This window comes from Oryctolagus cuniculus, chromosome 7, assembly GCF_964237555.1.
Source record: "Oryctolagus cuniculus chromosome 7, mOryCun1.1, whole genome shotgun sequence".
In the NCBI taxonomy this organism is placed as follows: Eukaryota; Metazoa; Chordata; class Mammalia; order Lagomorpha; family Leporidae; genus Oryctolagus; species Oryctolagus cuniculus.
Genome location: NC_091438.1, coordinates 30,319,737 through 30,344,650, shown reverse-complemented (window position 1 = coordinate 30,344,650; position 24,914 = coordinate 30,319,737). Strand labels below are relative to the sequence as shown.

General features: G+C 44.2%; 1 long non-coding RNA gene across 1 annotated transcript in view; it reads left to right on the top strand.

Annotated features, from left to right (window-relative positions):
• LOC103350020 (uncharacterized) overlaps positions 1-24,914 on the top strand; it is a 67,921-nt gene that overhangs the window by 27,626 nt on the left and 15,381 nt on the right. The window contains exon 2 of the long non-coding RNA XR_011390321.1: positions 1-24,914. This exon is cut by the window's left edge and continues 25,198 nt beyond it; it is cut by the window's right edge and continues 15,381 nt beyond it. This is a non-coding gene — a long non-coding RNA (uncharacterized lncRNA).

Genomic DNA, 24,914 nt, shown 5'->3' with positions numbered 1-24,914 from the left:
GTCAAGTTGATGCACTGGAGTAGATCAGACATGCTGCATTGCCACGTTGCAGTGTCTACCCTCTTGGAGCAAAGAGGGAGGTGACTTTGTCAGGTCCTTATGTTTGTGAACTCACAGTTGTTCCTGGGAATCACTGCTGCCCTTTCCATCAAATCCTTTAAAAAATTACTCTATGTGTGCAGACTTTTCTTTGTCCATTAAAAAAAAAGTGAACGTACCTGTGTTATTTACTGATGCCCGTAAAGTGGCAGAAGGAAGCTGCAGACTACCAGTCTAGGGAGAACTGGAATTGGGGCTGTGGTCTTTGTAGGCATTTTCTGTGCAGAGGACTCAGTTCAGTGCTTTCTCTCTCTTCTGTGGTTCTTACCTAAGGTCTGATGCCCTCTCCCATGCTGCAGCTACTTGCATAGGGTGTGCTAGGCAGAAAATTGCCCCCCAAATATATGCATGTTCCAAGCCCTTGACCCTGTGAGTATGTCGCCTTGCAGGGGAAAAGGACTTTTCCAGTATGATTGTTTTAAAAGTTTGAGATGAGGAGGCAATGTGGATTATTCAGGTAGGCACAATGCAATTATATTTGGTCCTTCAAGAGACAGAAAAAGGTTTGAAGATGGACGAAGGGGCCATGAATCAAGGATGCAGGCAGTGTCAGGGAACATAGCACTGCTGACATCTGGATTTTAGCCCTGACCCATTTCAGACATCTGATGTCCAGACCTGTGGATAACAAATCTGTGTTGTTTTAAGTCACCAAATTTGTGATAGTTTGTCACAGCAGCACTGTGAAACCTGTAAGTAAGTGGTCAATAGTGATTTTAAATTCTTGAGATTTAAAAAAAGGCCTTAGTGACTGTCTACCCAAATCTCTAATTTTGAATCCCTTTTTTGTTGCTCCTGACAAAGAGGAAGCCTATGAGCTTTGGGACTGGGGGAGAACAGTGCACTTAGAAGGAAATGGGGGAGTGGTCATATGATGAGTATCTGGAGATGCAGTTACGATAGCAGTCACTTTATGCATTTAAAGTGTATAGTTCAATGGTTTTTAGTGTATTCAAAGTGTTGTACAGCTATCACCACAATTGATTTTGGACAATTTCCTCAAAGAAACTTTCCATCCATTAGCAGTCCCTCTCCATTTCCTTCTGCCCTCTCTGGTCCCTGGCTAACAATAACCTACATTCTATCCCTATATATTTACCTGTTCTAGACACTTCACGTGAATGGAATCAGAGAATATATGGCCTTTGTGTCTGGCTTGTCAACTAACACAGTTTTTTTTTTTTAAAGATTTATTTATTTATTTGAAAGAATTACAGAGAGGCAGAGGGAGAGAGAGTCTTCCATCCACTGGTTCACTCCCTAGATGGCCACAACAGCTGGAGCTGGGCTGATCTGATGCCAGGAGCTTCTTCTGGGTCTCCCACTTGGGTGCAGGGGCCCAGGACTTGGGCCATCTTCCACTGCTTTCCCAGGCCACAGCAGAGAGCTGGATCAGAAGTGGAGCAGCTGGGACACAAACCAGTGCCTATATGGGGTGCTGGCTCTGCAGGTGGTGGCTTTACCAGGCTACGCCACAGCACTGACCCCACTTAGCACAGTTTTCAAGGCTCATCCATGTTGTAGCATGTATCAGAACTAGTCCTTTCTGTTGTTGAATACTCCCTTGTATTGTATGGGATTTATTTCAATTACCTATTCATCAGTTGGTGAACATTTGGATTGTTTGTGCTTTTTGACTTTTAAAACTATTTATTTGAAAAGTAGAGTTACAGAGAGAGAGAGAGAGAGAGAGAGAGACGGAAAGATAGAGAGATCTTCCACCCACTGGCTTACTCCCAAAGTAGGGCTGGACCAGGCTGAAGCCAGGAGCCAGGAGCTTTTTCCAAGTGTCCCATGTGGGTGGCAGGTGTCCAAGTACCTGGACCATCCTCTGCTACTTTTCCAGGTGCATTAGCAGGAATCTGAATTGGAAGTGGAGCACCCAGAACCTGAACTGACACTTGTAGAGGATGCCAGCACTGCAGGTGGCAGCTTAACCTGCTGTTCCACAATGCCAGCTCCTGCATTTGGCTTTTATTGAATAACACTGTTACGAATGCTTACATATGGATTTTTGTGTGGTGCTATGTTTTCATGTCTCTTAGATATATACCTAGGAGTGGAATTGCTAGGGCACCTGGTAACCCTGTGTTTAACCCCTTGTGGAACTGCAAGGATTGTTTTCCAGAGCAGCCGCCCTATTTATCCTTCCATCAATGTCTGAGAAAGCATCAGCGATAGGAACTCTTGCTGGCCTCTCAAAGTCGTATAAAGGACACAAAATGCAAAGTTGAGTGAGAAAGAGAGGTCTGGAGGTTTCTAGGAGTAAAAAAGTATCAAAAAAATTTGTGCCCACAGAGTTTGCCTGGAAACTCTTGAGTGATATCTGGATTCTTTTTTCGAGAGCAACAATTCATATTGGCCAAATTCCCTTGACAACTGGCTTCAGTAAATTATTTTGATGGTTTTAGTGCTTGGTTTTCTTGCAATCCATGTGATTATTTTGTGATTATTTCTGAAAAATTCTGATGACTAATGCCTCAGAGGAGCTTCTTGGACCATGACACAGTGGAGCAGAACTGTGTGCCCCATCTAAACAAACATACGCCATTATTTGAAGTTAAAAACAACATCAGTTCAAGGTGAACAACATTCTGAAGGTTTTATGAGTTTGCTGGTGCTTCCATAATAAATTAGCACAGACTGAATGACTTAGACAACAGAAATGTATCTTCTTGCAGTGCTGAAGCCTGGAGGAGATTTGGAATCAAGACGCCGCAGGGTGAGCTTCCTCTGAGGCCGCCCTCCTTGGCTTGCAGATGTCCTCTCCCTGGGTCTTCACATGCCTTCCCTCTGTGTGTCTTCTCCTCTTCTTCCTCCTCTTCTTCTTGGGAATGAAAATTATTTTAAATTAACATAATAATTGTCCATATCTATGGGGTATAGTGTGATATTTTGATACATGGATTAAGTGTATAAGATCAAATTAGGGAATTAGCACACCTATCATCTTGAAATATATAGTTTTGAAATTTATAATAAGTTACAGTTAATTGTTGATCTATGCTACGGAGTATAGATTTTACTAATCCTGTTTACTAGATTTCTGTACCTGATCACCAGCTTCTATCTTCCTTTTTTTTTTTTTTTTTTTTGACAGGCAGAGTGGACAGTGAGAGAGAGAGACAGAGAGAAAGGTCTTCCTTTGCCGTTGGTTCACCCTGCAATGGCCGCTGCGGCCAGCGCGCTGCGGCCAGCACCCCGCGCTGATCCGAAGGCAGGAGCCAGGTACTTATCCTCGTCTCCTGTGGGGTGCAGGGCCCAAGTACTTGGGCCATCCTCCACTGCACTCCCTGGCCACAGCAGAGAGCTGGCCTGGAAGAGGGGCAACCAGGACAGAATCTGGCACCCCAGCTGGGACTAGAACCCGGTGTGCTGGTACCGCAGGCGGGAGGATTAGCCAAGTGAGCTGCGGTGCTGGCCTTCTATCTTCCTTTACCCTTCCCAGCCTCTCGTAACCCCTGTTCTACTCTCTACGTCTATGAGAGAAACTTACTCAACTCCCACATACCAGTGAGAACATGCAGTATCTATCTTTCTGTGCATGGCTTATTTCACTTAATATAATGTCCCCTGGGCCTATCCACATTGCCACAAATTACAGGATTTCATTCTTTTATGGCTGAATAGTATTCCATTTTATATACTTGCCTTTCTCCATTCATCTGTTGATGGATAACTAGGCTGAATTCATATCTTGGCTATTATGAATGCTGCAATAAATGTGGGAATGCAGGTATCTTTTTCCTTTGGATAAATACTATTGGGATTGCTGGACTATAGGGTAGTTCTTTTACTTTTTTTGAGGAACTTCCATACTGTTTTCCATAATAACTGTATTAACTTACATTCCCATGAAAAACATATTAGAGTTCCCCATTTTGTACATACTAATCAGCACTTGTTATTTTTTGTCTTTTTAATAATGACCATGCCAACTGGGGTGAAATGATATCTCATTGTGATTTTGATTTGCATTTCTCCAATTTGTGCTGTTGAATATTCTTTCATATACTTGTAAGTCATTTGCATGTCTTTTTTTAAAAAAAGTTTTATTTATTAATTTGAAAGTCAGAGTTACAGAGAAAGAGAGACAGAGAGAGAAATCTTCCATCCTCTGATTGAATTCCCAAATGGCCACAATGGCTAGGGCTGGACCAGGATGAAGCCAGGAACCAGGAGCTTCATCTGGGTTTCCCATGTGGGAGGCAGAGGCCCAAGCACTTGGGCCATCTTCTGCTGCTTTCCCAGGTGCATTAGCAGGAAACTAGATTGGAGTGTAGCAGCTGGAACACAAGCCAGTACCCATAAGTAGTGTTGGGTTTGCGGATAGCAACTTTACCCACTATGCTACGATACTGGCCACCAAATGTATGTCTTTTGAGAAATGCTTATTCAGATGATTTTCCCATTGTCAAGTTAGATCATTTATATTTTTGTCATTGAGTTGTTTGAGTTCCTTATATATTAATTCTGAATATTGTTGGGTGAAGAGTCTGCAAATTTTTTCTTCTACTCTGTAGATTGTCTCTCTCTCTCTCTCTCTTTTTTTTTTTTTTTTGACAGGCAGAGTGGATAGTGAGAGAGAGAGAGACAGAGAAAGGTCTTCCTTTTTGCCATTGATTCACCCTCCAATGGCCACTGTGGCCGGTGCATCGTGCTGATCCGAAGCCAGGAGCCAGGTGCTTCTCCTGGTATCCCATGCAGGTGCAGGGCCCAAGGACTTGGGCCATCCTTCACCGCACTCCCGGGCCATAGCAGAGAGCTGGCCTGGAAGAGGGGCAACCAGGACAGAATCCAGTGCCCTGACTGGGATTAGAACCCGGGGTGCCGGCGCCGCAAGTGGAGGATTAGCCTAGTGAGCCGTGGCACAGGCCTAGATTATCTCTTAATTCTATGGATTTCTTCCTTTGCTGTGGAGAAGTTTTTTGGTTGACACATTTCCATTTGCTTATTTTTGCTTTGATTTCCTGTGCTTTTGGAGTTTTCTTAAGAATCATTGCCCATACCGGTTTCCTGAAGTGTTTCCACTATATTTACTTCTAGTAGTTTTAATAAGCCAGTCCTGAAAAGACAAATATCGTATGTCTTCCCTGATCTGTGGTAACTAATGGAGTACCTAAAAGGTAATGTATAGGAGTGAAATTGATATTTTGAGATTTAATGATAGTTTACAGCCTTTGTCTCGACTGTTGAGAAGCAATGGCTTTTTCTTCGTAGTATTTGTTGACCTCTTTACTTAGTGTAGGGTTAACTTTATAGTATGAAGTAAACTGAAAATACATCTTTGTACAAATTAAGAGTGGGGATAGGAGAGGAAGGAAGAGGAAGGGAAGGAGTGTGGGTAGGAGGGAAGTATCACTATGCTTGAATCTGTGTATATGAAATACATGAAATTTATATACCTTAATTAAAACTTTAAAAAGTTTTAGGTCCTATTAGATTTTCAAGTATTTTCAGTTGATTTTTGTATATGGTGAGAAGTCTAGTTTCATTCTTTTACAAATGGATATCCAGTTTCCCAGTACCATTTATTTATGAGCCTGAGCTGCCTCCAATGTATGTTCTTGGTATATATGGTACGCCAGTATATGGTAAATAAGTGGATTTATTTCTGGTTTCTCTACCCTGTTCTGTTGCTGTATGTCTTTTTGTGCTAGTAACATGCTGCTTTGGTTACTATCGCTTTGTAGTATATTTTGTAGCATTGTAATCCCTCCAGCTTTATTATTTTTCTCAGGGGCTTGTCTATTTTGAGGTCTTTTATGATCCCATATGAATGTTATGGATGCTTTCCCCCCTATTTCTCTGAAGAGTGTCATTGATTTTTTGTTAGGAATTGCATTCAATCTGTAAATTGCTTACGGTAGTGCAGATAATTTAGCAGTATTAATTCTTACAATCCACGAACATAGCATATCTTTCCTTTAATGTGTGCCCTCTTCAATTTCTCCATCAAGGTTTTGTAGTTTTATTTCTAGAGATCTTTCACCTGCATGGTTAAGTTTATTCCCAGGTATTTGTTTTCTTTTCATTATTGTTGTATAGAAACACTATTGCTTTTGTATGTCTATTTTGCAGTTTTCATCTTTACATAATTTATCAATTCTAGTGTCTTCTTTTTTAAAATATGTAATGTCATGTCATCTGCAAGCTGGACAGTTTGATTTCCTCCTTTTCAATTTGAATGCCCTTTACTTTTTTTTCTTGTTTTTTGTTCTGGCAAGGACGTCCGTACTATGTTAAATAAAAGTGATAAAAATGAGCATCCTTGTCTTGTTCCAGATCTTAGAGAAAAAGCTTTCAACTATTTCCTTTTCAGTGTGATGTTAACTGTGGCCTTTATTGTGTTGAGGAATGTTCCTTATAAACCTATTTTATTCAGAGTTTTTATCATGAAGGGGGCAGGCATTTAGTGTAGTGGTTGAGCTGCTACTTGGGCCCCCACTTCCCATATCAGAGTGCCTGGGTTTGAATTCTGGTACCGTTCCTGACTGCTAATGTGTACTGTGGGAGGCAGAAGATAAGAACTGAAGGGACTGAGTCTCTGTAACCTACGTGTGAGACCTAGATTCAGCTTGCAGCTCCCAGCTTGGCTTGTCTCAACTCTGGATTTTGGGGAGTGAACCTGCAGATGAAAGATATCTGTCTTTGTCTCTCTCTCTCCCTCTAATATAATATAATAATAATAATAATATAATAATAATATAATAAAAGAAGTAAATATCATAAAGGAATGTTGAACTTTATCAAATGCTTTCTCTCATTTATTTAGCACTTGATGTTTGTCCTTTATTCTGTTAATGTGATTTATCATGTTTATTGATTTCCATATTTTGAGCTATCTTTGCATCACTAGGTTAAAGTCCACTTCTAATTTCCCACACTTAAGAGAAATTATACTATCCCACCCTTATGATCTCATGCAACCTTAACTACCTCTTTAAAGTCCTCCAAATACAGCCATGTTTTGAGGTACTAAAGATTAGGACTTAAGCATACGAAGTTTTTTTTGAGGGCACATAATTCAGCTCATAGCAAAACTCATTATAAAATTGTACTTACTATACCAAAAGGGACTGGGTTAGTATGGAAAAACATTTAAAAAAATATATATACTATTCATATTGTATGTCTTTGTATGTGCCTCAGATTCCTTTTTTTAAAGATTTATTTATTTGAAAGAAGAATTAGAGGAAGTGACAGAGAAAGGGTTGGCGGGGGGAAGAGAAGAGAAGAGAAGAGAAGAGGATATCCTCCATCTGCTGGTTCACTCCCCAAATGGCTAAAATGACCAGGGCTGGGCCAGTCCAAAGACAGGAGCCTGGAACTTCATCTGGGCCTCCCATGTGGATGGTAGGGGCTGAAGCACTTGGGCCATCTTCTGCTGCCTTCCCAGGCACATTGGTAGGGAGCTGGATTGGAAACAGAGCAGCTAGGACTTGAAGTGGCACTTGTATGGGATGCTGCATCACAGGCGGCAGCATTATCCTCTGTACCACAGTGCTGGCCCCTCTCAGCATCTTAATGAACATGACAAGATATTTATTCTTGGTGCAGGAACATCTTTCAGGATAATGTGACACTTAGTGTAGGCCCCAGAAAAAGTTAAGTGGATGCATTTTTAGTTGCCCTTTCTACATTTACCCTGCATGCACATCACAGTGAAAGGCTGGTATACCCTTTCTATCAGAATCTGTTCTCAGTACCTGCAACTTATTCTCACTATAATACAAATGTCTGCTTTATGTTTCATTTTGCCAGAATCTCCAGCCCTAAGCCTAGGAATCCTGCTTTGAAGGAATTTTAGGGACCAGAGGATAAAGAAGGCATTTTCTGAAGTCCCCTATCAGACCTATGGGTATCGCCCCACTCGGACCAATGGTGACTCACCCTTTCACAATGTCAGTCCTGCTTAGAACTCAAATTAACGCACTTACTTAAAATCAAGTCCAACTTCCAGAGATAGATATCATGCAACAACAACAACAACAAGAATCCTTAGCCCTATTTTCACGTATCTGTGTTGCTCATAACAACAATATAATCTTTAACATGAGTCAATATGTGCTGTCTCCCATTTTCAGTTTTCATCTGCCTCCTGCATGTACCAAAGAACTGACCTAGCAACTCTTTTTTTTTGTTTTGACAGGCAGAGTGGACAGTGAGAGAGAGAGACAGAGAGAAAGGTCTTCCTTTGCCGTTGGTTCACCCTCCAATGGCCGCCGCGGCCGGCGCGCTGCGGCCGGCGCACCGCGCTGATCTGATGGCAGGAGCCAGGAGCCAGGTGCTTTTCCTGGTCTCCCATGGGGTGCAGGGCCCAAGCACCTGGGCCATCCTCCACTGCACTCCCTGGCCACAGCAGAGAGCTGGCCTGGAAGAGGGGCAACCGGGACAGAATCCGGCGCCCTGACTGGGACTAGAACCTGGTGTGCCGGCGCCGCTAGGCGGAGGATTAGCCTAGTGAGCCGCGGCGCCGGCCTGACCTAGCAACTCTTGAGTGTTGACACTGTTAGGAGTGATCAGCTTGGCTTGGGGTAGGGTCAGGAACTGGCTTTCATGCTGGGTTCCTGTCTACAAAACTGGTGCTGTCAATCACGTCGGCTACAAATTCCAACATCAAAAGGACTCACTTGTCTGAAGAAGATGCGCGCTGTTAAGTTAGGGCAAGAAATGATAGCCAAGGATGAAAGCCTGAATATATTTGATCCTCACAATTTCAGTGATTGGAGTGATGATTGGCAGTCTTTGTTGTCTCTTCCCCTCTCATCGCTGAAAATGTGTCTGATTCAATGGGAAAGTCCTTCAAAATCCATATAAAAGAATTTGTCAGAACTTTTTGAGTGTATAAAGGCCTCATTGGTCTGTAAGAGAAAATAATTAGAATCTTTGTATTCTGGAAAATTTGCTCAGAAGCATAATAATTGCGGAGGAAAAATGGAAAAAATCTCTTCAGACTGTTCTGATCTCACCAATATTAAATTTTGTCTCAGAAAGTGAAGTCTGGCAACGAACATGTTTTAGGTAGAAATGATTTTCTTGCCCAGCTCTAGAGACAACTTCATAGTGAAAGGCTGAGATTCACTTAATGAAGGCCTAAACCTCCATCTCTTATGTTATGAAACTCTTCAAGATTTATAATCCTAATTTATATAAAGAAGTCAATATGTCACTTGTTACTGTTATGACAAAATAACATAATATAATAGAAAAAGCTTGTAAAAACCAGCACATAATTATCAGATTATTTTCCCTTGGTTCCAGATCTCTTAAAAAAAGAAACCCGATTCTTATTATGAGCCTTTTGAAGAGTAGAAAGAATACTGAAATTAACATTCAATTATTCCTCATTTATATTTAATAATTGCTAACATTTATTATATTTACCTAATCTCTTTTTAGTTGTGTATTTTTCTGGCTAAATAATTTGAAGTAATTCACAGATAAAGCATTATTTTAACTCACATTATTTAATATATATCTTCAAAAAAGAAAACATTCCTCTATAGTGACAGTATCATTTTAATCTAACAAAATTAATAATAGTTTTCTAATATCAGCTCATAGTTAGTCTGTATTCAAATTTCACAGTGATTTCCAGAAGGCTTTCAAAACTGCCTTGTTCAAACAGGATGCTAATTTACTCTGTTATCAGGGAGCTCCATTTTCCTGTTGCTGCTCACTTACAGGCTGGCCTGGTTCTGCTGTTTGCCAGTCAGCAGAATTCAAATTCCCCAGCAAGTCAGCACAGAAACATAGTTTAAGCTAACTCATTATGTAAACTTAAACAGATGAAATCCTCGCAATGATTGATGACTCACATCTTTCCAGAGATTGACTGAAGCCTTGAAGTTCTAGTCTTGGGTGCATTTCAGTGAGTTCACAGGTGGCTAGTTATCTGAAGGGAAGGAAGATGACTGGTGATAGGGGGTCTGGAAGAATGCAAAGAGGACAACGATTCATTTATGTGTAGAATCTAAAATCATGAACTTCATAGCAGAAGAGAGTAAAGTGAAGGTTGCCAGGGCTGGGGATAGGGGAGAATAGGGCAATGTTGGTCAGAGGCCTCAAAGACCCAGTTAATGTAAGATGGATACTTTCTGGAGATGCAGTCTACTTTATGGTGAGAATAGTTGACAACATTGTGTTGCATACTTCTAATTTGCTAAGAGGATAGATCTTAAATCTAGTCACCACACATACACATGTGCACACACACAATGTAGAAAAAATGTATACATTCATTAGCTTGACTGTAGTGACCATTTCACAATATATACATATATTAAGACATCCTATATACGTACATATACATAATTTTTCTATATTAAAAATATCCCAATAAATTTAAATTGTTGTAAAGATAAAAATTAGAGTCTGGGGCCGGCACTGTGGCATAAAGCTGCAGCCTGCAGTGCCAGTATCCCATGTGGGCTCTGGTTTGGGTCCGGGCTGCTCCACTTCCGATCCAGCTTTCTGCTATGGCCTGGGAAAGCAATGGAGGATGGCCCAAGTCCTTGGGCCCCTGCACCCACATAGGAAGACCCGGAGGAAGCTCCTGGTTCCCGGCTTCAGATGGGCACAGCTCCAGCCGTTTCAGCCAACTGGGGGAGTGAACCAGCAGATGGAAGACCTCTCTCTCTCTCTCTCTCTGCCTGTTCTTCTCTCTCTGTGTAATTCTTTCAAGTAAATAAAAATAAATTAAAAAAAAAAACAACAAAAACTAGAATCTTAGAAATCCTGCCAAGTGGCATGGGCATAAGAGAAAAAATAGCTTTGAGAACACAGTGTTAAATTGATGAATAAACTGGGTTTGATACACAGAGCACAATTTGTACACAACCGCTCCAGGATATGGAATCTTCCCTACCATATTCACAAAAGCCTCAAAACCATCCACTGCACAGCAAGGATAAGCTTGTGTCCTGTGCTGTGAGCAGCACTACAGCAACGTTTTGGGACATTGTCCTTCTTTCTGCTTTTCACAGGAGTAGGTCACCAAGTGTTGCTCACAGAACAGCAAGTAAAACAAGGCATTCAAGGACGGCCTTGAGTGTCCTATAACTAAAGCCAGTTTGTTTTAGAAACAACAGTGATCTAGTAGATGTGCTTGAGCAGAGGGGCTGAGTTGATGGTGAGAAGGTATTTGAAGAAAAGGGATTTTGCAAGAGAAAGCAAGATGGACTGGGAGAAAACCAGATTTGTAAGCCAGATTCACATAAAGTGTGAAGTAAAGACTAGACACAGGAGCCTGAAAAAACAATTTGAAAGACATGTAACTCCTCGTTATCTAGGTAATTAGATATAGAATTCTGGATTGATCTGGGTAGAATGTCAGGGGTGGGAGGAGGGGGAGAGAGAGAGAGGGAGAGAGAGAGAGGAGAGAGAGAGTTTTCTTGAGTGGAGAAAAGCAGGGAAGCTAGAATTGGGGTGCCTGTTGAAGAACGACACTTTGGATAAAGATGGAATGGCATTGTCGTTACCTTGTGTAAGTCTAACTTAACTACTTACCATGGCTCCATAGAAATACACAGATCTGGGTTCAGATCTCAGCCCCATTCTTCTAGCTGCATGACCTTGGGAAAACTATCCTTTTAAACGTTAGACCCAGACCTGCTGAATGTGATGATAATTATGTCTACTTCTCAGGGATGCTGAGGGGAATATAGTCAGTGAAAGCAGAGTGCTAGGTGGAGAGCAACCACACCATGAAGAGTACCTATTACTGTGATAGTTCATTTCCTGTGGTCGACGGTGCTTCCATTGCTATTGATGAGAGCATCCCAGAGACAGTGTGTTCAACATCTCATTACATAAAGTGAAATAAATATAATCCTGCTTGCATGATATTTTGGTCAAGGAAGGACTTCATGTACAATGGTGGCCCCTGGCAAATTCGTGTCACCTGGTGACATTGTAGCCATGGTAACGTAGCACAACACAAGGACAGTACGCAGTCATTATAAAAGATGATGATGTTACTGGCCCATGTATTTACAATGGTATGCACTTTTAGCTATTTTATATGTACTCCTTCAATTTATTACAAAGAGTTTGCTGTAAAACAGTATACCATATACCACATTACACCAGCAGCTGCCTGAAACAGCTTTTATTTATTGTGTCTCTTGACTGAATCAAGAGGACACATTGAGTGATTGACCTATGGCATCTAGGGTTTTTTTTTTTTTATTCTGAAGATATTTGATTAACATGTAATACTTGCTTTTTTTTAAAAAGATTTTATTTATTTTTTTGAGAGGTAGAGTTACAGACAGTGAGAGGGAGACACAGAGAGAAAGTCTTCCGTCTATTGGTTCACTCCCCAAATGGCTGCCATGGCCAGAGCTGTGCCAATCCAAAGCCAGGAGCCAGGTGCTTTTTCCAGGTCTCCCACGTGGGTGCAGGGGCCCAAGGACTTGGGCCATCTTCTACTCCTTTCCCAGGCCATAGCAGACAGCTGAATTGGAAGTGGAGCAGCCGGGACTAGAACTGGCACTCATATGGGACGCTGGCACCGGCAAACGGAGAATTAACCTACTGTGCCATGGCACTGGCTCCTATACTTGCATATTTTATATAGTGCAGTGCAATATGTCAACATTTGTGTACAGCATACAAGCTGATAAAATCAGGCCATTAGCGTTTCTACTTCCTTAGCTTTTCTTTAGGATCGGAGCCCACCAGCTCCTGTCTTCCAATTCTTTACATTATTGTGAACTATAGTCACTGCACTGTGCTGTGGAACACTAGCATCTGCTATTTTAGTTTTGTAAGTACACTCTGTGATGTTCATGTGATGAATAAATTGCCTAATGATGCACTTTTTAAAAAAGATTTATTTATTTATTTGAAAGGCAGAGTTACAGAGAGGCAGAGGCAGAGGCAGAGGCAGAGGCAGAGGCAGAGGCAGAGAGAGAGGTCTTCCATCTGGGGGCTCACTCCCCAGATGGCTGCAATGGCTGGAGCTGCACCAATCTGAATCCAGGAACCAGAAGCTTCCTCTGGGTCTCCCATGTGAGTACAGGAGCCCAAGGACTTGGGCCATCTTCTTCTGCTTTCCCAGGCCACAGCAGAGAGCTGGATCAGAAGCGGAGCAGCTGGGACTCAGTGCCCAAATTGTATGCTGGCACTGTAGGCGGCAGCTTTACCCCATATGCCACAGCACTGGCCCCTAATGATGCACTTCTTAGAACAGATTCTTATTATTAAGCTATGCCTGATTGTCAAGGAGACTTGGGGGTTTATTGTAGGACAGGGTGGTGTTTTTTTTTTTTTTTTTTGGTCATGTTTTAAGGAAAACAGTTCTCCCAGGACCCCTGCCTATCTTTTAATCCTCTTGCTCCACAGGAGGGGTTGTGCAGTTCAGGGTCTATGAGGGCGTCCATGGCTGAATCCTTTGTTTATTTTTCCAGAGCCAAACTTTGCAAAGTTCTGCCTTCTGCTGGCACTACTTCCCAAGGTGAGTCCTGGACCCAGCCCACTGACCTGGAGGGTCTCACTGGCACCAGCACCTTTAGCTTAGCCACCAAAGAGAGAACAGTTTCCTCAACTTCCTTGGTGTCCAACTTAGCTTTTTCTCAAGCAATTTTATTCTTATAGGATTTGTTCTAAACATTCCATTTTGTTTGAAAGGCAAAATCACACAGATATATAGAGATAGAGATAGATAGAGATCCTCCATCTGCTGGTTCACTAAGCTGGGTTCATTAAGCTGGGTCAGGCTGAAGACAGGAGCCAGGAACTCCACCTGGGTCTCCCATGTGGGTGGCAGGGACCCAAGTACTTGAATCATCACCTGCTGCCTTCCAGGGTGCTTGTTAGCAGAATGCTGGATTGGAAGTAGAGGTGAGATTCAATCCCAGACACTGCGACATGGGATGTAGGCTTCCCAAGTGTCGTCTTGATGTGCTGTATCACAGTGCCCACCCATCTTATTGGATTTAGAAAACAAGTTATCTTTGTTTTCCCTCCGGTCTGCACTGCAGTGTTTAGAAGGTCTTTGTCAATATCTAGAGGCTGCCAGGAGGTAAGTGAGGGCTGGCTCAAGGTATTTGCAGATAGTGGCTGCCTGCTGTCTAGAACAAAATAGTCTTGCTTTCAGAGTTCATCCTGAATGAGAATCACGTGGGGCATTTGAGTTTCAGCCTTCTGGTCTTTCAGTCGGGGTGGCCTGTATGTTTAGTAAATACCCTGGGTGGTGATAATGCAGGTACCCCGGGGATCACACTTGGGGAGACACTGAAGCCAGTGAATTTACCCAGAAGGCAGTCAGAGAGATTGGCTGTCTGGGAATTGATTTTTTGTGAATTGACCAAGGGCTGGGAAACATTTTCCTACAGAAAATAGGATCTTTTCACCATAGCTTCAGGGATAAAGATCTCCACAGTCATTTCTCAGCTGGACTGGGGGTCTGGTTTCTTTACCTTTACTATCAAGCCCTTTTGTGGATACCTCAAAGCTTGTTGGATGTTTTAAAGAAACCTTTAGAAATACTATTTCTTTTTTGGTATGAGAAATAAAGTGGTATTTATTTGTGTCTCACTTTGTTTTCTTTTCTTTTTTAAAGACTCTTTTATTTGAAAGTCAGAGTTAGAGATGGCGGGGTAGGGGGGAGAGAAAGAGAAAGAGAAAGAGAGAGAGAGAGAGAGAGAGATCTTTCATCTGCTGGTTCACTCCCAGTGGCTGCAATGGCCAGGGCTGGGCCAGGCTGAAACCAGGAGCCAGGAACTTTATCCAGGTCTCTCATGGGCAGCAGGAGCCAAACACCGGGGCCATCTTCTGCTTTCTTTCCCAGGCCATTAACAGGCACGGGATAGGAGGTGGAGCAGCCATTGCACAATAGGGAGCACATATGGGCTGCTGTTGTCACAGGCGGTGGCTTTACCTGCTGTGTCACAGCACTGGTCCTCTTTAGCTTCTCAGTTGTTCAGTGATTTTGGTAAACATCTGCCCCAGGTAATCAAGATAGTCAGACGGTGACAGTATGCTGGGGAATCACCCCAAAGATATTTACAACAAGCCTAAACACTTCTTTTGCTGATTCATTCATTAAATAAATACTTCTGTGGCAAGTAGTTGTGTGATAGGAACTATGGTAGGTGCTGATTAGATAGCAGTGCACATACAGGACATAGTTTCTATTTTCTAGAGGTTACAATATTAGTAGTGGCATATCCCAGGGGACTTCAAAAAGTTCATGGAAAATGGAATTAAAAGGGGTGTGCATGAAGCATAGTATTTAAGATGCCTGGTGGGATGTCTACATCCCACATCAGAGCGCCTGGATTTGACTGCAGACCCCAGCATCCTGCGAATGCAGGCTCTGGGAGGCAGCACTGAGTGCTCCAGTACTTAGTTCCTTGCCATCCATGTGAGGACTATGAAGTGGGTTCCTGGCTCTTTGCTTTGATCAAGCTGTTGCAGGCATTTGGGGACGTGAACCAGCTATTTGCAGCCCTCTGTCTCTCCAAAGAGAAATGTGCATTTCCCATAAGCTTTTTGAAGTACCCTTGCATTAATTAAATCACTAATTAAGTTGGGGACGTGACAAGGCCTATGAAAGCCCAGCAGTGACAGTGGGATTTGACCCCAGTCAAGTGCCAGGTAGAGCTTTGCTGAAATGCTCACTGAGATCCAGGTAGCCAGGGAGAAGGAAGGAGAAGCTTTTTGGGCAGGGAGCTACATGTGGAAGGCCTGCAATGAGACAGTCTATGGAGAGCTGAGGGATTCCAGAGGTTAAGTAGGTCAGTTGATAAGATTTAGTGCTGGCTTGGAAGGTGGAAGTAGCAAGGACAAGATGATGTCTAGGGTGGTTTTTAGGTTTATGCCTATCTACCTGGTTGGTGTAATACCTGGATGATACCATTCAGAAAGTTAGGAAGAAGCAGGCTTCTTCTTCTGGAGGGTTGGAACATGGAGAAGTCATTTGTTTTTTGTCTTTGATCCTTTGCGGTGCCTTTAAGATATCCAATGGGAGGTGCCAAGTAGGCAGATGGGCCAATAGGCATGGGGCTGCTTGCGGCTATGAGCCTGACGCAGCAAGCCATGAGTCCTGTGGGAACTGGTGGAAATGGAGGCAGTGAGAATGGGTGAGATTCTTCAGGGATGGAGCAGAGGGAGAAGCACTGAAGTCAGAGGACTTAGTCCTGAGGAATTCTAACACTGAAAGGGCGGGAGAGGTGGAGGTGCTGGCGAAGGGAAGACCGAGGAAGCTCGTTTTCTTCATGTGAACAGTTTCAAATCACAAGTCAACTGGAAGAAACCATTTGTCAGAAGGAGGTTGAATGTGTAAGAGAGTGAAATGTTCAATAATGAAATGTGCTTAGAAAGGCAAGCAGGGATGGGATCCAAATTTCTGTGTCCTAGAAAGATTGTGGTGACACTGTCACAAAACATTTTGGTTCAAGATGTTCCTGGAAAAAATGGAATTAAAGAGATAATTATTTTGGTGCAAAAATTTTTGAAATGGATTCATATGAAGGATCTTCGAAAAGGTCATGGAAATGCATATTGTGAAAATACTATGTGTGGGTTTTAACTTGTTTGCTCCCAAATAAACTTTTAATTCCATTTTTTTTTCAAAAAGATTTATTTATTTATTTGAGAGACAGAGTTATAGACAGAGAGCGAGAGAGAAAGAGAGAGAGGTCTTCTATCCTCTAGCTCACTCCGCAAATGGCCACAATGGCCAGAGCTGGGCTGATCTGAAGCCAGGAGCCAGGAGCTTCTTCCGGGTCTCCTACGTAAGTGCCGGGGCCCAAGGACTTGGGCCACCTTCCACTGCTTTCCCAGGCCATTAACAGGGAGCTGGACTGAAAGTAGAGCAGCTAGGACTTGGGATGCCTGCACCGCAGGTAGAGGCTTAACCTATTAAGCCACAGTGCAGGCCCCTTAATTCCATTTTCCATGAACTTATTGAAATCCCATGGCAGGAAGCAGGTATGTATTACCAGGCTTTTGCAGTTTTTTTGTCCCTGAAGAGTTAGTGTGCTCTGGTCCTGCCTCCCATCCTGATACTTCTTGCCTTGGAGAAGTCTTAGGGCACACAGGAGAGCTGTGGGTTTTTGTGTGGGGCAGTTTATGCCCAACCTTCCTGTCATCCAGATGGCTATCTGGTGTCTGCCTGGCTCTGTACTTCAATTTGACCTCAAAATGAAGGGTGTGAAGAGGCCAATGCTTTTTTTTTTTTAAGTATTTAATTTATTTGAGAGGCAGAGTTAGAGAGAGAGAGAGAGGGAGAGAGAGAGAGGTCTTCCATCTGCTGGTTCACTCTCCAAATGGTCACAATGGCCAGAGCTGGGCCGATCCAAAACAAAAAGCTGGGAACTTCTTCTGATTCTCCCACGTACGTGCAGGGACCCAAGCACTTGGGCCATCAACAGGGAGCTGGGTTGGCAGTGGAGCAGCTGGGACTCAAAACTGGTGCCCATACAGGATGACAGCACTGCAGGCAGATGCTTAACCTACTATGCCACAGAGCCAGCCCCTTGTTTTTCTTTCTATTTTTCTCAGCAGAATTATCCAGCCATATAGAACTGCTATTTTAAATTTCATGAATCAGCTCTCCCTAATGAACGATTTTGGCATTTTGGGGCAGTTTCTGTGGAAACAGTTTATAGAGAATTTGAGGTGATAGCTGCCTCTTAGGAGACACACTGATTCCAGCTGCATTAGCAGTTTGGGTTCGAGAAAGTTATCAGACAGGAAGCAATCATGCTGTAGACAGAAAACAAGCCAGGAAATTTGATCCCACTGGAATTTCATTGAGAGCCCATGATAATGTTAAAAAAAAAAAGAGAGTAATTCTGGAATGGTTGTTCAGAAAGCTGATTTCTAGATTTTTTCCCTGCCCATTTGTATGTTTTTGGTGCTGATAATTAGTGAATGCTGATGGAGCACCCATGTCCAAATACCTGTGTGACAGACAAAGGTGAACAAGGCACAGTCCGTGTTACCGAGTGTCGGGGGAGAATGGGTGCACAGCATAATGTGATCATCTCTATAATGCAGGGAAAACAATAAAACAGTAATACATGAGCAGAGGAAGTGAGGGATGTGACTCTGTGTCTGTGTGTGTTTCTGTGTGCCTAGACAATTAAGGGTGAGATTGACAGAGATAGGGCAAAGACTGAAGCTATACTATAATCATAGAGTAGATGGCATTCAAACTGGACCTTGAAGCATTGTTGGGGTTTGGCAGGAAGAGATGGGGTGTGGAGTATGGGAGGCAAAGGCAGAACACAGGGTAGGTTGGGTGTCTGTTTGACCTCCAAGGCTCATTTCCACTCCAGGAATGTATGGTTTCATGAAATGATCTAGCTTCCTTCCGACTACACATTATTCTTGTTGCCTATTCACTCTCCCCAGACCTAAATTCTCTCTGGCAAAGTAATGTGCTTTGAGTTGTGTGCAGGACTTGGCTGGCGGGGCTGGGATAAAGGCACTGTGGCTGAGTTTGCAGTCCTCTTTGCTCCTGCTTGTGTCAACCATGGAAATGAGACCGGATGTGAGAATCACCTGGAAGGAGAGCCAGGACGAGGAACGGCAGTGGGGAGTTTCAGAAAGCAACACTGGGCAGGACAGGGCCGCACAAGAATTGTTTGTTTTTGAGAAGCAATAGTGCTCAGAAAGCAGCCTGAGCCACAGGCATTCCGGACTAGATTCAGAAGCTGGGAGCCCAGGAGAAGGGAGGCCAAAGGGGCAAAGTATGGCCCAGACTCTCATGGCTGGTGACGGGGAGGGTGGCTTTTGCTGGGGTCTTGGAGGCCTGAGATCTAGAAAATAAGCTGTAATGTTTTGTTCTGTTGTTTCCTGTTAATACTCAGAAGTACTAACCAGGAGAGATCTGGTTTAGACCGGAGAACGGGAACCAGTTGCAGAAACCTCATTTATGTGTGAGCCCATGCCAGGGGTGTACTGAGGAATGTGCAGTTACGCTCCCAGGCTGAATCCGTACCTACTCTGCATCCTGAGAGTCTCTACACAGTGGAGGATCCTACTGACAGCTGATTGGACAGGCAGCTGGGGGCAAGGGCTCCTGATTCCAGAAGCAAAGGCTTAGAAAGAGAAATGCCCACTGCCTAGATGGCAGCAGTGGAAAGTTACCCATGGGCGGTTGCAAAACCTTCAGGGAGTTTTCTTCATGGGACTTGATCTGGCTGTATTTTGTCACTAAATTCATTCATTTGTTAGACATGTTACATGTATATGTCTTATTTTTTATTATTTATTTATTTATTTGAAAGTTAAAGTTACACAGAGAAAGAAAGAGAGGCAGAGAGAGAGAGAGAGAGAGAGAGGTCTTCCACCTGCTGGTTCACTCTCCATTTGGCCACAATGGTTGGAGCTGTGCTGATCAAAAGCCAGGAGCCAGGAGCTTCTTCCAGGTTTCCCACATGGGTACAGGGGCCCAAGGACTTGGGCCATCTTCCACTGCTTTCCCAGGCCATAGCAGAGAGCTGGATCAGAAGTGGAGCAGCCAGGACTCAAACTGGTGCCCATACGGGATGCCGGCACTGCAGGCAGCAGCTTTGCCTGCTATGCCACAGCACTGGCCCCTATGTGTATGTCTTATTTAGGTCATTTGCATACCATCTTATAAAGCTTTTATTTATTATCATATATCACTAAAGTTTATAATACTTCCTGGCACAAAATAGAATTAGTCTATCAGCCTGCCTATTCGTCTGTCTGCCTATCATCTCTCTATTATCTCTATGTACGTATGTATGTATGTGTCACCGTTTTGCTGTTGTATAGTGAGAGGAGCTTCGATTATCATCTTTTAAATATTGAAGGGGGCATTTTGTATTTTGCTCCAGATCAGAGTTTGGCTTAGATGATTTCTAAGGCCTTTTATCTGCCCCTCCCACTTTCCTCCCCTCGTCGTCGTCATCATCATCATCATCATCATTATCAATTTCTAAAGCCTTTAACAAATCATCACTTCTGCAAATGTTTATTCTGGTGCCACCTCTGGATATTAACCCTTGAGAATAACCTATCCAGGAAAAGCACATTTCAGCTGTGTCTTACTCAGTAAATAGGGGTTTATGTTCTGCTGATAGGACATTGTTGAATATAGGCAGTCCTGAAACTTAAAAAAAAAAAAATCCCTATTGTAGAATTATTTTTGGAAAGCAAGAGTGGCAAAATACAGTGCCATACTCTATCAGGAAAATGGAAAGTGGAGAGAAGGCAATGAACATAAAAATGAATTGCAAGGAACCTCATCAGCATAAAAACAGCAGGAGGCAGCCCCACCACGATCCTTCATCCTGACAGGTCCCGGGGGCTGACAGGCAGGGCACTTTCCTGAGGCGTCCTTCCAGCCTGCAGGGGAGGAACCGGGCAGCCCGGATCAGCCCAAGACGGAGGCTTCTCTGCAGCTCTGGAGCGGAGGCTCTGCAGAGAGGAGGGGGTGCCTGGAGCCCTGCGGCGCGGTGCAGAGGCGAGGAAGCAAGGAGTGGAGTCGGCACAGAAAGGCACGTCCGTGCTGCTGTCTCTGTGAGGGCTCCAAGGGGTCCAGGCCTTTGACCCATTTTAATTACTCATGGTTGTGGGGCGGAGGAGCGGGGAGGGAGTGTAAGTGTGACAAAGCATTTTTTTGGAGTGAGATCAACCCAGAATCCATCCTGCTTCTGCCTTGCCTGAGCTGCTTAACCTATGCACGCCTCAATTTCCTTGTCAGGAAAATTGGAATATTTTGTAAAACAGCCGTGAAGTCTAAACCGAACGATTACATATAGTGTCCTTGATCCACAGTGCATGCTTGGTGTTAGTCTCCTTCCCCTGAGGCCCCGTTTCAGGCTTGACACCTGTGGAATTTGTTTGACTTTTTAATTAATGCCTGTCCCATCTAAGGTGGCACCGGCAGCACTCCTAAGGGTCTCTGCTAGGTGAGTGTCCCTGGGGCCAGATGAAAACTGACCAGCTTGAGATGCTTCTCAGCCTTCATTAAGGGGACAGGCTTATGGGCCGTAATGTAAAATCCCAGTCCAGACAATTCTTGTTCAATGGAACACTCACCCTGTGTCTACTTCTGTGCAAGGGACTGTTTAGCTGTGGTTCTGCTTTCTGTGATGTAAGTTACCTGCAATCAACACTGGCCCAAAAACCTTAAATGGAAAATTGCAGAAATAAACAATTTATAGGCTGTAAATGGCAAGCTCTCCTGAGGGGTGTGACGAAACCTTGGCTGTCCCGTTCCATCCTTCGCTGGATGTGAATCAGCTCTTGGCTCAGTGTTTCCATGCTGTGGATGCTGCTTGCCTATCAGTTGCTTGGTAACCATTTTGGCTGTCACTTCCACTGTTGCGGTTTTACAGTGCTTGTGTTCAAGTCATGCTTATGTTACTTAATGATGTCCTCAGAGTACAAGAGTAGTGATGCAAAGGAGATACCAGGACATAAAACATGGAAGGGCTGATTAACTCTGGCACTCTGTGGCAATTCTGCAGGACATTTAGGAAAATACACAGTACGTTGATATTGGGTTGGTGCTATGCATGGCTTCAGGCATCTACTGGGGATGTGGAAAAGGGAACAGTATTGTGCAGAACTGTTTAGCACCGGGCCTCTGCAGGCTTTATCATCTGGATGGGAAGGTAACTCTGACACTTGAAAGATTAAACTCTGCAGCTCAGTGCAGACGTGGTCTGCATTGCGGAGTGCATGGAGAACTGTGCCCTTCTGGCACTGAGATTCTGCACATCGGTCAATGCAACAAAGACGGCAGTGTCTGTCTAGCAGAAGTGTCTCATGCTGAGCTGAGTGGATTTAGGATGGATACAGGCAACTAAAAGCTAGCAGTGTCTTGGTGAAAACAGTCTTTTGCACCACATACTATGCTGCGTTCATCTTTATTGTGATTAATGACAAGAGGTGTTCTCAGTCACAGAAGGATGGATGCTCTAGGATGCAGCCCAAGGTCACACAGGGAGGGTTGGGGTTCAAGTCCAGAGCTTCCATCTGTGGAGCCCAGCGACCCCCTGGGTCTGCTGTGCTGCCTTTCACAGAATGCTGAGCATGGAGCACTTTCCCTAAGAAGTTTTTGACATTGAAGTAAGGACCCAGAACCCTGGTAGAAACAGCAAGTGGCAAACCCAAGGATCACAGAGCGGAGCGGTACAGTTAAGAAGTCTGGGTTAGGAGCACCTCTGCCACTTTGCTGTTCTCTGCTATCAGGTCAGGCAGCTATTTGATGTGGAAGAGAGGGAACAAACGCTCTCTCCCCCCAGACAGCTCCTGGTCTTCTCCTTGTGTCTCAGGGGTAGAGGCTGTCTGGCAGGTGCCATTACCTCCTCTCTACTGAGGTCCCCAGACACACGTGCTTCCTTTGGGCAAGAACTAGTGCAGCCAGGTGAGACAGCTAAGGAATGGAGAAGAGAAGGGCCTCATGCCACGTTTCAGGTCCAGAGTCCATGTTCCAGTTCTTCCCATTTACTGGCTAATCACAGAGTCTCCCAGGCCTGAACACTGGGTTAATTTCCCAACTTTCCAGGGTTTTGAGAGAGGGAAATAAAGTCCCAGAGTGAGCAAGCTTTGTACAGTGCTGCACACGTGGCAGGCAATATTTAACCTGTGGCACTGCTGTGGGTGATGTATAGATATATATTTCACAAGATGTATAGTTTTAAAAGCTTCCACTCAAAGTGGGCCCTCCAACAATGGCAGCATATGAAAGTGCTGTTGTCCGTAGAGATTATACAACCACACTCAGAGAGCTGCTGTGCAAGGAGAGCCCCACACTGAGTGGAGGCTGGGAATGGGGCTGGGAATGAGGCTGGGCAGCCTCGTTGCTCTGAGGCCGAGTGAGCCATTGCTTGGAGCTGCGTGGGTGGTTGAGAGGTCTCGCTCAGCCCTTGATTGCTTGTGCTGCAGTTGTCATTCTCAGCCTGGGGCTGGCTGCTGATGGCATTTCTTTATTTCATTTGGCTGGCATTAATAGGCCTCTGCAGATGTCCAAAGATTAAGCTACTTGTGGTAGTAAAGAGAAATAATAAGGAAAGAAAGAAGAAAATAAAAAAAAAAAAACCATTGCAGCTAAATGCTGTCCTACCACAAAACAGCAGACTTGCTCCCAGACCCTTAGTTCCCCCTTCATTAATCTCTCTCTCTCTCTCTCTCTCTCTTTTTTTTTTTTGACAGGCAGAGTGGACAGTGAGAGAGAGAGACAGAGAGAAAGGTCTTCCTTTGCCGTTGGTTCACCCTCTAATGGCCGCTGCACGGCCGGCTCACCGCACTGATCTGATGGCAGGAGCCAGGTGCTTCTCCTGGTCTCCCATGGGGTGCAGGGCCCAAGCACTTGGGCCATCCTCCACTGCACTCCCGGGCCATAGCAGAGAGCTGGCCTGGAAGAGGGGCAACCGGGACAGAATCCGGCGCCCCGACCGGGACTAGAACCCGGTGTGCCAGCGCCGCAAGGCAGAGGAGTAGCCTAGTGAGCTGCGGCGCTGGCCCTTCATTAATCTTAAGCAAAATAATGGATGATTCTGATTCTGTAGTTGGAGCCACCACTACCAGTCTGGAACTAGGGCTGTCTGGTGCACATGGGTGGTGGGAGGGAGCCCATGTCCTGTCTCTCATCTAGGATGAAATCTCCTTCTTGGAACTGGGGTGGCCCTATCCTGGTTGGTCCTGCAGCCTCACTGGTCTTCCTTCGAGTATCAAGAGTGTATCCCATGAAGATTGGATCATCTTGCTCCAAAGAGACAAGGACATCTCTGTTCCAGAATCTGAAATCTAGCGTGGTCATTGTAGCTCCAGAGAATGCCATGAAGATTTGGATGAGGTTTGAATTTCCATTCCAGCATTTAGCTGACCTAATAAGACTGTTCAGAGTCTGGGAGTATCTAAAAATCATACTCTAGAATTTAGAGGTCAAATAATCTGAACACAGACCACTCCTCCTAGCCATGGGTCAATTTAGCCATTGCTGGACAGTAATAATACTCTGGGAAAACAAGTGCAGGCTCTGGGGCATTGGAGTTCTATGAAAGTACTGCCATTTCTCAGGAACTGTCACTTGAAATTCATTTACTCATCCCTTCAGGCAACAAATATTTATTGAGCTTTTACTTTATGCCAAGCACTGTAGCAGGAACCAGGATAAAATGCTGAGAAAAATCAGAAAATGTTTCTGTTCATTAGAGCTTAAAGTTTAGTGGGAGAGCTTGAGGTAACCCAAATAGTCACACCAACAGGTATAAAATTACAATATGAGGGGTAGTGCGGAGCCAAAATTGTGGTTGAGTAAGAAGCTCCAGTGACCACCTGCCCTCAGAAACATCAATTGAAACAGCCATATATTTACCAAGGCACCTGCACAAGAGCCATGGAAGCCAGGTGAAAGACCACAGTACCTTATGTTATAAGAAAATTAAAGAAAGCAAGAGTTTCCCTCATCGTCCCTCTCCTGGCTCCAAGGAGCACAGCATAGAGAATCATTTCCTTTGTGAGAGGGGAAGGGGACTGACACCTAGTGCCAGGGCCACTGTGAAGAAAGTGTCAGAGGGAGCCCACTGGCCCCTGCCCCAAGGCCCTTACCCATGGAGAGACTACCTGGAGCTTCTTCATCCAGGCAGCCTCTGCCACCCAGCTCCACAAAAGCTAAACTCCAGCCAAGCAGAGTAGGTGGGAGAGGGAGGTTAAGGCTGCACCTTGGAGCTCAAATCTGGTTTACCACACTAGGAACAGATACCTGATAAAGCCTAAAGACCTCTCCCACCCAGATGGCCCTTACAGACTGAACCTCTAGACTTGCCAAAAATCAGGCAGACACACCTGTGCTCTGGTAGGCTGGGCATTTTTTG